This window comes from Microcebus murinus, chromosome 8, assembly GCF_040939455.1.
Source record: "Microcebus murinus isolate Inina chromosome 8, M.murinus_Inina_mat1.0, whole genome shotgun sequence".
Lineage (NCBI taxonomy): Eukaryota > Metazoa > Chordata > Mammalia > Primates > Cheirogaleidae > Microcebus > Microcebus murinus.
In genome coordinates, this window is record NC_134111.1 from 26,672,539 (window position 1) to 26,687,309 (window position 14,771).

General features: G+C 40.0%; 1 protein-coding gene across 1 annotated transcript in view; it reads right to left on the reverse strand.

The window, feature by feature from the left end:
* Window positions 1-2,870, reverse strand: part of QTMAN (queuosine-tRNA mannosyltransferase) — a 361,975-nt gene extending 359,105 nt beyond the window's left edge. Inside the window, 1 exon segment of the mRNA XM_012744761.3 lies at window positions 2,790-2,870. The gene's annotated coding sequence lies outside the window, so the exon portion shown is untranslated.
* Between the last annotated feature and the right edge of the window lie 11,901 nt (window positions 2,871-14,771).

A 14,771-nucleotide genomic window follows, 5' to 3' on the forward strand; every position in this document is an offset into this window, starting at 1 on the left:
AATGTTAAGTTTGTTCCCCCAATTTTTCTAAAATACCTGATACTTACTACCTGTTTCAGTATTGGAATTCAACATAACAGAATATTTGGTTCAACACAAAAAAAGAAATGAGTTATTTCAAGTTTACTATATCATGATTCAGGAGTTCCAGGCACTCTGCTACCTTCATAAACTTGATCAAGCCCAACAAGACCACAAGCATTTACAGAGTAATCATTATACTGGACACTGGACATACGCAGAAGAATTAAGACATGGTCCATCATTCATGAAGCCCTTACCAGGAAGTGTATACAAAACAACAAATATTTATTAAATGCCTACACTAAACATTGTGCTGTGGAGATGTAAATTCATCCCACCCCAGTGAAGACTTAGGACTTAGACATTTGAGGCCCACTTAAAAGCAGTGATGTTGGGGAGTCTGGAAGTGATGTTGGGGAGGCTGGAATTAGGTTATTTCATCTGACAGGATCTCCCTTCCTTATAGCCATGCATGGCATAACATTTCAATAACCACACAACTGAAAGTGGCCCTGTAAGATTATACTGTATTTTCCCTGTACCTTTGTTATTTACGCTTGGATTTATTTAGCTACACAAACACTTACCATTGTATTACAATTGCCTACAGTATTCAGTACATTAACATGCTGCACAGGTTTATAGCCTAGGAGCAAGCAATAGGATATACCATACAGCATAGGTGTGCATTAGCCTACATCACCTAGGTTTAAGTTTACTCTATGTTCCCACAATAACACATATGCATGTCTCAGAATGCATCCCTGTCATTAAGCAACACATGACTGTATCAAGGTTATATAAACCATAACTTAGACTTGAAATACCAATTTCCTGGAAGTGAAAAAGACTATCTGAATCAAAAATATGAATAAAGATTACTGAATTGCAAAAGAATTATTAAATTCAAACAAAAGTGGAAAGTAATGTTTCAACTGACAGAATGTAAGTACTTCCTACCTATAAATAATTTATACCATTTTTATCTAATGGGTCCAAATCACAAGCTAAGGGGGGGAATGAAAATTTAGTAATTATTTGTAAGGTACCATAATCAAACTTTTCTACATGAATATCCACTGAGGAAGTTTGAATTTTCTAGTTATTTAATTAAGATAACTAGTTCTATTCAGCTCCTGCTAAATCTCTTCAAAAAACTGATTCTTAGTTTCTCTCTATAAGATAATGGGATTAGATTACACTGCTAAGGTCCCTTACAGAAATTCTGTACTTCTCTGGTTCAAAAACTTAAGATGTCAACATGATTTCAAAATAGGATCAAAGAAGCCATCTTTACTTCTCAAATTAGTAAGGCTAAAAAAATGTACTGTTTCCTACCGTATTACAGAATCATGCTGCAGATTTTAACCTATCCATTGTTTTCAAGTTCATCAAACAAAGTTTCACGATTCAAAAGGTACTCCTCCAACCTTCAATACTAAAATTGTTTTATTAAATACAGTACAGGATTCTAAGGAAAATGGATAACAAAAGAGAGTGGGAGCTGAGAAGAAATCTATCCCATGTCAGACCTGGAATGCACTTACTAAAATTCAATATTGCACTTGGTATGTAGGTTCCCATATGAAACTCCTGTCATGGTTAAAGCTTAAGGCTAAACAAGTTAATAGCATCCAACAGAATGGTTCCATTGAATTATTACCGAACTTCTTTTTCAGCAGGTCCTTTACCTGACCATTATGTTAAGCTTTAAAATCAACTTCAGGGGTAGCACCAAATAACCAAAGCGAGCCACTGCAGCTGAGGGCTGCATAGTGAAATCCACCTCGTGTGGAAAATCACCATCAACTCACGTTTTCCATTTCAAACTGTGATACAGGTGGAGGAAAAAGTGTAAAATAAAGCCTTCTCTTTGAACCTCCCAATCACAGGGCCTCAAGGCACTAACTTAAGAATCTCAAAGATAATCTAATGCAGCGTAGTTCTCAGAAGACTCTGAAAGTTGTATTTGCAAGAAAGAAAAAAAACACTATTTCTGGGCTAAGGTTAAATTAATACATCACTGCAACTTTGCTACTGGAGCCTCAAGACTTAAATTCTGAGAACTTTTCCACCGGAACAGAACGGGATTGTCTGGAAGTCGATGAAAATAAGACGTACGTGCTGACTCCTCATACAAGAGATTAGGGGGAGCGGACAGAGTGAGGTCTTCGGTCTCTGCCCACAGAATGGGAGGTGGGGGGCGCTGGGAAGGTCAGGAGAGTGGGGCCATAAGGAGCCAGGCGTGAAGGTTTCCTTCAGGAAGGCTCGGGGCCCGCATGCAAGGGACCAACGGCCGGGAAGCCTAGAGGTCGGCGAGGAGGCTCCTCCGTCTACCGAGGCCAAGCCGGAGAGCCCGGCCTCCCCTCTCCGCGCGCGAGGGCGACGCGCCCCCACCCGTCCTCTCAGGCCGTGCGAGGAAGAAGCGGCGCGCCAGGCCGGGGGAGGTGGGCACGCACGAAGTGTAGACACCAAGAAAATGAAATCGGAAAATGGCCAGTTTGCAGGCGGAACGAAACGCCTAGGCCTGGACCCCCGGAGCCGGGCGCACAGCCGCGCAGGGAGCGCAGCGCGTGCGCCCGGGAAGCGCGCGGCCTCAGCTCCGCCTCCCCCTCCTCCCGGCTCCCCGCGCCGCCGCCGCCGCCGCGGCCCCTCTGGGAACTCCGCGCCGCGCGGCCCCGCGAGGCGGGCGCCTGGGAGGGGAGGGGCCGCGCTCCCCGCCTCCCCGCCGGCCCGCGCGGCTCCCCAGCCCGGAGCCTACTCACCTCCTCCTCCTCCTCCTCCTCCTTGTCTCTCCCTCCTGGCCACCGGCGCGGCCCAGCCGGCGACGCGCTGACGCCGTGCCCCTCCCCCGCGGCCGCCGCCGATGCCGCCGCCCCTCCCGGCCCGCGGCCTCCGGGCGCGTCAGGCGCAGGCCCCGCCCCTCGGCCCGCCCACGCGCCCGAGGCTCCGCCCCCTGCGCAGCCCGGACTAGGCGGGCGCGGGGTCCCCGCCGCTCGCCGCCGCTCGCAAGTTCAGCCGTGGTGGTTCGCCGGCCCGGCTTCTCGCACCTGCCCACTTCACGCGGTCTTTCCTCAGCTTCCCATCTGCCTGCTCACCTTTTCCCATCTCGTCAGCACCCCGTCCACTTTGTCGTACTCTTTCCCCAACACCTAGGCCTGTTCTAAGCTCACGTTGGCGCCATCTCTTTCCTTGTGGAAGGTCTACGCCGCTCAGGAGGTCGCCTCGGCTTCCTCCTGCCTTCTTCCTGCTGATCTCTGTATCCCCTTTTCCCAGGGCCGCGGTCGCTCCGGGTCCCTCCCAGCCACCTGTACCTGCTCTGCAGCTCATACTTCCTCAGCGCCTGCTTTGCCCACATGCCCTAATTTCCTTCTCTCTGGACCCCTCTCGGATCCCTGCTGGCAGGGTTGTGCTTCCCTTTACCTACATCTTGGGCTTCCTTTCAGTTCGTACTAAACACACTTCTGATGCAGTTTGGGTATTCAGTAATTACATGTTCGCGGTCCCACTTAGGAAGAGAGTCACACTGAGTAATTAAAACTCACAAAGCAAAAGTATAGCAGGGGAGACCATCTTTTGACTTGCATAGTTCCATCTCTACTTTTCTGTATCCGATAATATATTAATGGACCACTTAAATTTCTAGGGATGGAATTTTCTATTGGGGCTTACAATTCACAAATGTTGAATGTTTTTCCCTGCAACCTAACTCACTTTAGCTCTTTTACTTATAAAATACACAGTAGAAAGAGTATCAAGATTCTTAGGTATCTTGTGTTCTTATCTGCAAAATGAGAAATCTGTCCCCTTCTTTAAATTCCTATAACTCTGAATTGGAGGATTTTGTATTTGGAAGGGGGTTGTGGGTTAAATGACTCGGGTGAAGGCAAACGTGCAAATGTAATTGGATGTCTGGCTTATTCAGTGACTTCATTTTGAAAACTGCAACTTGGAAGAGTTAGGCTGTGATGCGGAAATGTGTTAAGAAACATACCAAAATAAAGGAAATTGATAGGCCTTTGGAGTTACATCCACAAGTTGCTTTAAGTTATGTGAGTAAACATTATTATCCTTAAATTGAAGCACTAAAACTATCTTTTGTTCTAGACAAAATCCATGCTCTATGTGGACTTTCAAAGTTTAAAACCATTGTTGAATTGAACAACAGCATTACAAGCATTTGAAAGCTTAATAAACCATCTGTCCATCCACTTTCACACAAATTGGGAAACAGAAAAGAGTAAATGCCAAAAGCTGAATGTGAAGGTTCCTAATTACATATGAAACTATTATAGTAAATCCTATTCCACAGAATAAAGTACAAGATGCTCCTCCACTTACAATGGGGATTACCTCCCAATAAACCCATCATAAATCAAAAATATCGTAAGTCAAAAGTGCATTTAGTGCTGGCAAAACAGCAGACGCTCCCCAACTTCCAATATTTTCGACTTTAGGATGGTGTGAAATTGATAGGCATTCAGTAGAAACCATACCACCATCATAAATCATAAGAAGCTCCTCAACTTGCATCCAGAAAGACCTGTGGTAAGGTTAAAATATCTTAAGTCTAACCATGGTATCTGAAAAACTCCAAAGGCTATAGCTGCCATTCCATTGCTTTGGAAATACAATCATATAATTTTAAAATTAAATTATTAATATCTAGTCTTTAAAATAATCTAAAGTCTAATCATTTCATTTTAAAATGAAAAGATGTTCAAAGTCTTTTTTAAACTGATTAAGAACTAAAGCCCAAAGAGGATTAGTTGCTTACCCAATGTTACCTAGCCTAATTGGAAACAAAGTGAGAATTCAAACTCAGACCTCCTGTCTCACACACCTGGCAGCATCTGATTTATAGTTCACACTTACATGAAGCTATTCATTATCAGACTTCTTTGACTTTTGCAGCTTTGCCTACATGGTCTGAGTGATGTATGAAATTGCACTTGGCATTAGCTAGAAAAGTATTGCTGTCAGAGGCCGTTTTGTCCCACTGGTTTCAAGGATTCCCATTGCACAACCTTCGTCTCCTTCAGTCAGGGTTCATCTGCGTGATCCAGGCAATTCTGGCCAGATCTCTGGAGCCATGACCCAACCAAATGCGTTCATCCTTGGAGGTGACAGTGCTGTGCCTGATTGTAAGAATTATGAAGTCCCTATTGTCAAGAAAATTACAACATCATTGGGAGATAAAATATGAAACATAAAATGATAATTCAACATTAATAATGAAGGATTCAATCATAAATTCCCAATTTTAAGCTGGAAAATAATCCACATAAATTAAAGGAATGCTTCTTAAAGAACAAAAAGGACAACAAAGGAAATTTAGAATTTAGATTTGGCTTATGGGGTGAAAAAAGGTAAAGGAAATTATATGAACAAAGGCAATGAGAAGAAAACAGGCATGCCAAGAACCAGGAAAAAGTAGATCAGCCAAACCAAAACAGGAGATTAGAAACAACAGAAAACCAAACTGAAATGACAGGGTAGAACCATTGATAGAGGGCCTGAATTTGAACCTGAGAAAATTGGGCTAACAGGAAATCATTCTGGGTTCAACTTGAGATAGAAAGACAGGGGAGGGGAGGACAAAACCAGGAAGCCATAACCTTGCCAGGTTTTGAAGAAGCAAATGGAATTTTAAAAGAAATGTTGGATATAAATGCTACTAAGGAAAAGACTTGGATTCAGTGAGTATATATAGGGATCAAAAAAGAGTGCAAAGTCCCAAATGACTTTTAGGGTTGTGTCAAGAGTCAATAACAATATATATAGACCTTAGCACCTTAGAGTTGGAAGATGACCAGCACTCACAGTTACCTTTAAAATGATAGATAAGGAAGCAAGATGTTTTCCCAAGGCAAATCCTCCTCATCACATCCCATTCCAGAAAACTGTAATTTACTACTTAAATAGAATAAGAAGGAAAAAAGAAAGCTCTCACCCTGTCCCTGTCCATGGGCCCCCTGCCGGTGTTTTATATCAATGTATTTTTATTTCCATTTCAGCCCTACTGATGTAAAAGTGCTCAGTAGTGCAGTGTATAATATTACAGTAGGCAATAAATCAATAAGTGTTTGTTAAATACATACCAAATGTATCTTGGTATGTTTCTACTCAGAACTCTGCTAGGCATGGAAGACTATTAAAGTATAAAAAGAGGCCTCTGCCTTTTAGAAGCTTATAACCTGGTTGAAGAATAAAGGTCAATGCACCCAACATAATAGAGAATATATTCCATGGATGGTGAGAACAACCTATGTGGACTGTAAAGTGTGTTTATGTAGAAATAGTGGGGAATGCAGTTGAATGGATTGGAAGTGATATGATCTATAGGGTTCATCATTCAACAAATTTTTATTAATCTTTAAGTGCTGTTCTAGGTATTAGAGGTAAAACAGTAGAATAAAAAGCTCCTGCTCTCATTGAGCTTACATTCCATTTGGGAGAGACAGAGAAGAAGAAGTAAATACATACAACTTTCAAAAAGTAGTAAATGGTCTGAAGAAAATAGAAAGCAAAGGTGTCTAAATGGATGTCTATGGAGTAGGTTAGACCTTTCCAAGGAACACTTAAAGTATGACTTGAATGAAAGAAACAACTAGTCATGGAAAATCCAAAGAAGAACAGTTCAGGTAAACAGTAACCCACTGTATAACCCTAAAAGGAGTTAGGCTTCATGCATTTGAGACTATAAAAAAGCCAAGTGTTTCTGGAGTGTAAGGAGCTAGGAGGAAAGAGGAAGAAATGAGGCAGGGAGATCAGTAAGGCCTTGCAAGTAAGAAAGGATTTTGAGGCCAGGTTAAAGAATGGATATTTGGAAGATTAGTAACTCTGCTGTTCTGGATTCAAGGAAGGAGAGATTAGGACCTAGAAGGCCAGATGGAAGCCTGTATGATAATCCAGGTAAGAAGTGATGTAAGGTAGACAAGGTTGATGGTAAGGTTAGCAAAGAACACAAAAATATCAAGAAGATTGAGTATTTCGGAGGAGTGGTAAGACGGTATTGGTTGGGGAGAGTTCATAATGTCAAATGCAATAGAAAGGTCAAGGTGAATAAGCATTAAGGGAGAGCTAGTATAGTTAACAACAAAGATGTCATATGTGAACTCCAGGTGAACACTTTCCTTAGAGTGGAGTAGTAAGAAGTGAAGAAACAGAGGCAGTGAACTTTGACTGTAAGAATCAGTACCACATTAAAATGTACAAAGCACATTTGTATTTTATTTACCTTTAAGGCCATTTACATTTTGGATACTACTGTCATTTTAAATCCATTTAAATGTTCCCATCCAGGTCTCACTTTTCTTTTTTGTTTGTTTTCTTTCTTTTTTTTTTTTTTGAGTCAAAGTCTTGCTCTGTCGTCCTGGGTAGAGTGCAATGGCGTCGTCATAGCTTACTACAACCTCAAACTCCTGGGCTCAAGCAATCCTTTTGCCTCAGCCTCCAGAGGAGCTGGGACTATAGGCATATGCCACCATGCCCAGCTAATTTTTCTTTCTATTTTTGGTAGAGATGGAGTCTTGCTCTTGCTCAGGCTGGTCTTGAACTGCTGACCTCAAGCAATCCTCCCATCTCAGCCTCCCAGAGTGCTAGGATTATAGGTGTGAGCCATCGCACCCAGCCCAGGTCTAACTTTTTGTCTCCATACTTAAGGAAGAACAAATTTACACCTTAGACACACATCTGATATGTTTTCCTGGGCCAAAAATCAATGATATCAATGACTCCTTGCTCTAAATGTAGTCACAGAAAACTTCACTCTTATTCCTAGGAATATGGCCAGATCCTAAGAGTAGAACACCAAGGCAAATGTAGTGCCATAACAGTTATGTTTTCATTACTGCCACCTGTCAGATCTAAACCATCTGGACAGTGAGTATGACCTTGGACACACATCATACATTCTCATGGAACTCAGGTTTTCATTAATAAAGAAGAAGAATCTCTCAGATCTTAGGCTTATAGGAATACAAGTTAGCTCTTCTATAAAAGTGAAACAAATACCACTCTGTGAGATGTACATGTACAGCTACCATGACTCCAAGTGGTACTTTTGCAATCTGGAAGAAGATAGCTCGGTTGAACTAGATGTTCTTTTTATCAGCAAACTGCAAGACAATTAACAAGTACTTTTCTTCCCTGGAAATAGAGTAGACTGATTTGGCAGGCAGAGTGGAAGAAAAAACCTAAAGCCCCTCCATTTGTAGCAATGCAGCCTGAACCTCTCAATGAAAGCAAGCCTTACTGTGGCCAAGTTGTGTCCACACATGCACATGCATGCCTTCTCCCAATTGTATGATGTCAGTGTGTAGACTGTGTTAATTTCTTGGGTGTTATCGAAAGATGGAATGCTATTAGCACTCTTTTATTTGGAATATACTTCATTTGGGGATCCACTGAGAACAATTAATCTCTTGGGATAGTTTGAAAAACTTCATTAAATTCAATGAAGGAAAAATAAATGTAAATTATTCTAAAAATAGTCATGAAGTTGACTGTTTAATTTGTTGGCCCAAATGCTTCTCAAGTCAGTAGTGACCAAGGATTGCTGGCATTAATGAACAATTACTATATTGCTGAAATCAACACCATATTTAGCCTTAAAAGCCGCCTTGTTATTGGTGCTGAAAGAGGCCAAAAACATCAGCATTCCGGGAAGCATAAAACATGCTCTCTGTTGATGAAATGATCTCTTTAAATTAGGGTTTAGCTATTCCAACAGTGTCATGCAAGGGAATGTGCTTTATCATTGTTACCTTCTGGCGTAGAGACAGAAGCATTTTATACGGTGGTTCATGCTGTACCTTTTATCAAGGATAAATTCAGGGTTTTTTTGTTTAAAAACAAAGAAAGCTTACATAATCTCTCCTCATGATTAGCCCTTCCAGTAATTATCTGTTGCTTGGAATCAATGTCAGCCAACCAAGTTCAGATGGCAAAAAAAATAATGTTTGATCTGCAGTGATGTGATTTAGAAGACTGTGCGCATGGAAGGTACAGCTATGCACATACAGAGAACATATTTATCTAATTTGACTGCCAGTGATTTAATTAATGTTTGTCAAGCACTTTGAACATGAAAAGAACTATCTGAAAGCTGAGAGCTATTACTCATAATCATTTTTCCTATTTGTTGAACTAAAATTAACATACAAATGTGATACTCTTATGCTATCTTTGAGAGAGTTGCTCCTATTCTAACAAACTCTTTGGACCACACTTTAAGAAAGTCTCAATTAAAACTCCAAGGCTCTTGTTTCTGAAAGTCAAGCTTCAAGCTGGTTGGGTATCATCCATCAGTAGATTTTGAAGCATACAGGCTAAATAAACACCAGTGACAGCTTGGGGAAATGTATGCACCTGTTTATTGAGAAGATGTTAACAGGGGCAAATCTAAAATAAGAACACATACCGCAACCTGATTTTCAAGAAGTTTTTGTGCGTGCCTACACTTAAAATTACCCATATCATCATCGAATTTTTTTCTTCTGATTTTCTTTCCAAAGAATAACTACTAATGAGCACAACGCTTGGGTAACAATCTGAGAGGGAAAGGAAAAAAAGAAAGGAAAGACCTTATTTTAAAGCTTTGAGGAAGAGCAAACATGATGTTTTCTGTTATGGCTTTTTCTCCAAGTCAAGTACAAGAGCAATTGGCAAAAGAGGAAGAAATCTTGAGGAGGAAGTAAGCCTGGACAAAGACCTGGCCTAACATTATTTTTCACATGGAGATTTTAGCAGTATTGTGGTCATACCTGCAAAGGGTTGGTGGAATATTTGTCCAAATTCCCAGGAACTTATAGAATAGAGTGTCTCGAAAAGACATTGACTTTCCCAAATGACTTGTTCTTTCATTTCAGTTTCATTTTATTTACATTCTAGTCCCCTAAAGAGAATTTTTATGTTGCACCTCAATGCGGAATCTTCTTTCCATGTGCACTATGCTGCACAGATACCTTGGCGGAATATGCCTAATTAAACCACTAGTACCAACCTCGACCTTACTAAACTGAACTTTACATATTGGCCCGAAAACATACCCTTTCATGTTCCCCATTATTTTATATTTACTAAAGTTCAAGATAGACTTTTGGAGAAGGTATTACTTACCTTGTCTAGCCATTCTTAGCACAGATCTTCCTTGCAGTAATCAGATGTGGCAGGCACAGTGGTGTTCACCAAACATTACATGGCTCTCTTACAGTTTCCACCCTCTCATGTAGTTATTTTGGGCCCGTGTAACTAGTATTGACCAATGGGCTTGAGGAGAAATAAGATGTGTCACTTTGGGCCATAGGTTCTTAAGAGCACATTTTTCCCCTGCCCCTGTGGCCCTGGAAGTCCCATTTTCCAGATAGTGTAGCTAGAAGAATGAGGCAACACTTCATCCCTAGGAGCTGGTCTGGTGAGCAACTAGACCCTCAAGAAACTTCTTATAAGTGAGAAGTAAACCTTTAATGATTTAAGAATTTATGGGTCTGGTGTTCTTAGCTACACTAACATTATGTAGCCTATCCTGACAAACACCCTGATTTAGATATTCCTCTTTCACAATTGCAGAAACAGCTTTTTAACTTTGGACCTTAAACAGGCAGCAAAGGGTAATATACTGAACCATGTGTAACTTTATTATTTAAATACAAATGGGTATATAAAAATCACAAATAGTGGCCAGGTGCAGTGGCTCATGTCTGTAATCCCAGCACTTTGGGAGGCTGAGGCAGGAGATTCGCTTGAGCCCAGAAGTTTGAGAGCAGCCCAGGCAAAAGTGAGACCCTATTTCTACAAAAAATTTTTTTAAAACTTAGCTGGGAGTGGTGATGCATGCCTGTATTCCCAGCTACTCAAGAGGCTGAAGCAGGAGGATCGCTTGAGCCCAGGAGTTTGAGGTTGCAGTGAGCTATGATCACTGCACTCTAGCTCAGGCTACAGAGCAAGACTCTCTCTAACAAAAAAAAGTCATAATAGTATACTGTATAAAAGAGTATAAAGTCACAAATAGTATACTGTATTATATGGTATACACGTATAAAAATCATACATGTATATAAAAATATGCATGCATAAAAATCACAAATAGTATACTGTATGATTTATATAAATGTTTATATAAGTATAGTTCAGTTTTGGCTTTACTTTCCAATCCTACTGTAAATGAAAGAATTAGTGAAATCTTTATCCTACTATTTCTAGGAAACATATCTTTGTCTTTGCCATGCCTAGACTCTCTTCTTTTCTCCATCCTAGTCATGCGTCATTAGCAGTCTATCATCTGTGTTCTCAGTTGGGTGGGCCCCATGTCCAATGTCAGTCAGAAGTGGATTGATTACTTGTTTGTATTTGCTGCTTAAAGTTCACTCTGCTAAGTGTATCAACTAAATTTCTATGCCATTAGCCACTTAAATTCCTAATTTGTTACTGCACAGATGTGTGCAATGCTGAAACAAAGAAATTTCCTCTCCTGTGTGCTTTGGGCTCCGGCCTCACACACCTGGGTCCAGCACCTATGGGAAGGATGGATCACACAGCTTTGAAGGAGGGAGTGAGTGATGGAAGAACAACTTCCATAGAGGCTGTACACATGGCAGAAGTCAGTGATCTATACTATTTGCTGATCTACCCCTAAGCATTCTCTCTGGCAGCAGAAGGCCAGTTTTTGCTATGGAACCATTTCAAAATCACTGTTTGAAAGCTACATATGCACATAAAGAAAGGGCAGAGAAAAAAATCTTCCTTTTATAGGTTCCCAAGCACTGCAGAGACTCTTTTGTCAGTAACTATGCCCATACTAACCAATCTTATAGCTGCCTCAAATCTTTTTTTGAAACACAGGGAAATAAACAAAACATAAGCTAGCTGCAGTTTGCTTGTCCCATGAGCCATGAGTAGAGTACAGTTAATAACATTTCTTATGTTTTAACACATCACCTTTCCCTTAATTCACAGACCAAATGGGAAAAAAAAAATCATGTACTGTATTCTTTTTCCTGTTGCTTTTTCAATAATTCACTGAACAAATCCACATAACATTCCTGGAGTCGAGTAGAAGAACCATATGAAATGAACTCATTAAAATATTTTTCAGTTCTACTTACTATTTATTTGTCCCTATTTTGAAATTGGGCCATGCTGCTTTTGTTCCTATAGAAAAGAAGTTATGATTTAAGAAAACTTTACAAAAGGGAAGCCGATCTTGATGTTATCATACTTCCCTCTTTTCTTTTAGCAGAATATTTGAGAAAATGCCAATTGGTGTCGCCTATCATCAGAACTTTTCAAGATCTGATTGCCTTTGAAAATTAACTTGCATAAAACTATCTGACCTTCTTTAACAGATGATATATTTCCCTCCGAATAGTTAACATCTGCCTTTGTCTCTGCATACTGAAATAGTAAGACAAGACTGTATCAAATGTTCTAGATGAAATGATGCCATAACTTACATGTTCCCCCATTTGAGTGGAGGAGGGTATTGGTATAAACTCAGGCATCCATATTCTTTTGTGGTGAGTGTTAACTAGAATGCCATTTTTGTCCAGACTGTCACTGGATGGTTTTATAATTAGAAGATTCACTCTAAAATGAAAGTCTGAGGTTGATGAGGCAGAACCAGCTATGTTTTAAAGGGAAATTGTTATTAGTACAAAATATTGGAGGACAAACAAAATCAATTTTTACAGGCAGATTAACCAAATTGTTCATTATTGTAGTAAACATTGCAAAAATCAAGAGGATGAACTGTATTAGCCATGTATTCGCCGTACCCAAGCAAGAGAACAAAGTACTGTGGTCTAATTTATGCTCAATAATTGTTCATACTAGCATTCTCATAGTTTGGGCAGTGACTCATTTTGTCCTATGTGAACTTTGCTCTCCAGGATTGGTTGCTACAAGGCAGTAGAAGCAAATAAAATAAAAAGGATTTTGCCAAGCTAACTTTGGATTTTTAAAAATACTTGAACATCAAGGGTAAAGCAGAAGACTACTAGTATTAAGTAATCTGATACCTTTACGTCTTCACAGTAGTTGGAATATTTGAAAAGTAATGTTTCCTTTTTTACGAAAAGACATTTAGTAAGATATCTTTCAGTGTCATATCATGTTAGCATTTTGAAAAATTGTGCATAAAAATCAAGTTAGGTAAGCATAGTCTTTTCCCTTTTCATTTTGCATTCCTACCACTTGGTTTTCCTTTGGGTGTAGATGGATATGTTATAGGAGTGGTATATTTCAAAGAAATAGCTTAATAAAGTAATTTACTGACAGCAGGTCACCACTAATAAGCAAATCTCTTTTATAAATTATGAGACTGAGTAGATTACAAAAGATGGAGGGAAAACCACTGTCAAAAGACACAATTTCCAAGGAGTTTTCAAAAATGATGAAAGGATCTAAATGTCAGTGCCAGACTACGCATACACAGAAGAATTCACTTCTTAAAGGTGTTTTACTAGGTATTCTTCAATTTTTTATTTTGAAAATTCTCGACCATACACAAAAGTAGGCAGATTGTTACTACTAAAAAGGATGCTCATAAAGTTGCCAACAAGTTTGCTACACTTGTTCTAGGTCTCATTCCTCTTTGATGTTGTTTTTACTAAAAACATTTTTAAAGAAAATTGTGATGTCATCTTATTTTGATAACAGTATATACCAAAAAACAATATTTTCTTAGATAATCACAATGCAATTCTCATACCTATGTATGTTTAAAATATCTATTTTTATATTTCTTAAGTCATTGCTAGTAACATGTTTTTGTTTGATTTTTATATTTACTTTACCCCTCCCTCCTTTATAGTCACCCCTCAATTAGCAAAAGAAATTTTACACTTTAATTAGATTATTTTTAATTTATGCCTATTATTTTTATCCCTATGCCTTTCTCTGGCATGGTTTGATATTCAGAATCTTAACACCATTCCCAAATTCTGCATTGTAATTGGCATGACACAAAAAATTTTAAATTTCGCTCAAATTTTAAAGTTTTATAGAGTGTAAGAATACTATAATTTATAAAAAATGAATCCATAACCTAGCTATGATTGTGTTGAGAAATCTACCAGATAATTTCTAGGATGTTTCTCCTGGGATCTTTTGAAAACATAGATGCCCAATTTTGGCCAAATAAAGCCAGTGAACAAATGCATAAAAATTAATAAGGAGCCAGCCACAGTGGCTCGTGCCTGTAGTCCCAGCTACTTGGGAGGCTGAGGCAGGAGGATCACTTGAGTGCAGGGGTTCTGGGCTGTAGTGCGCTATGTCAGTGGGGTGTTCAGCATCAACATGGTGACTTCCCAGGAGCAGTAGACCACTAGGTTGCCTAAGGAGGGGTGAAGCGGCCCAGGTCGGAAACAGAGCAGGTCAAAACTCCCATGCTGGTCAGGAATGGGATCCTGCCTGTGAATAGCCACTGCACTCCAGCCTGGGCTACATAGTGAGACATCATCTCTTAAAAAAAAAAATTAAGAAGTAATTGACTGGACTAAAAGGTTTAAATCCTATCCTGAAGGAGGAGAGGAATCAGACACACTGGAGAAAAAGTTCTATGGAGTAGAAACTTGTGGGCGGTCTCTTCAGAGCACTGCCATTGGGATGAATGGGCTCCACATGTTTTCCAACGTTGTGTCACCCTGCTCTGCTAGGAGTCTGAGTCTATGTCATGTGTTCCCCCTTGGCCAGGGGATGGCAGGATCCTTTAAAACTGGGCAAGACCCCACACAATGAGGCAGAAG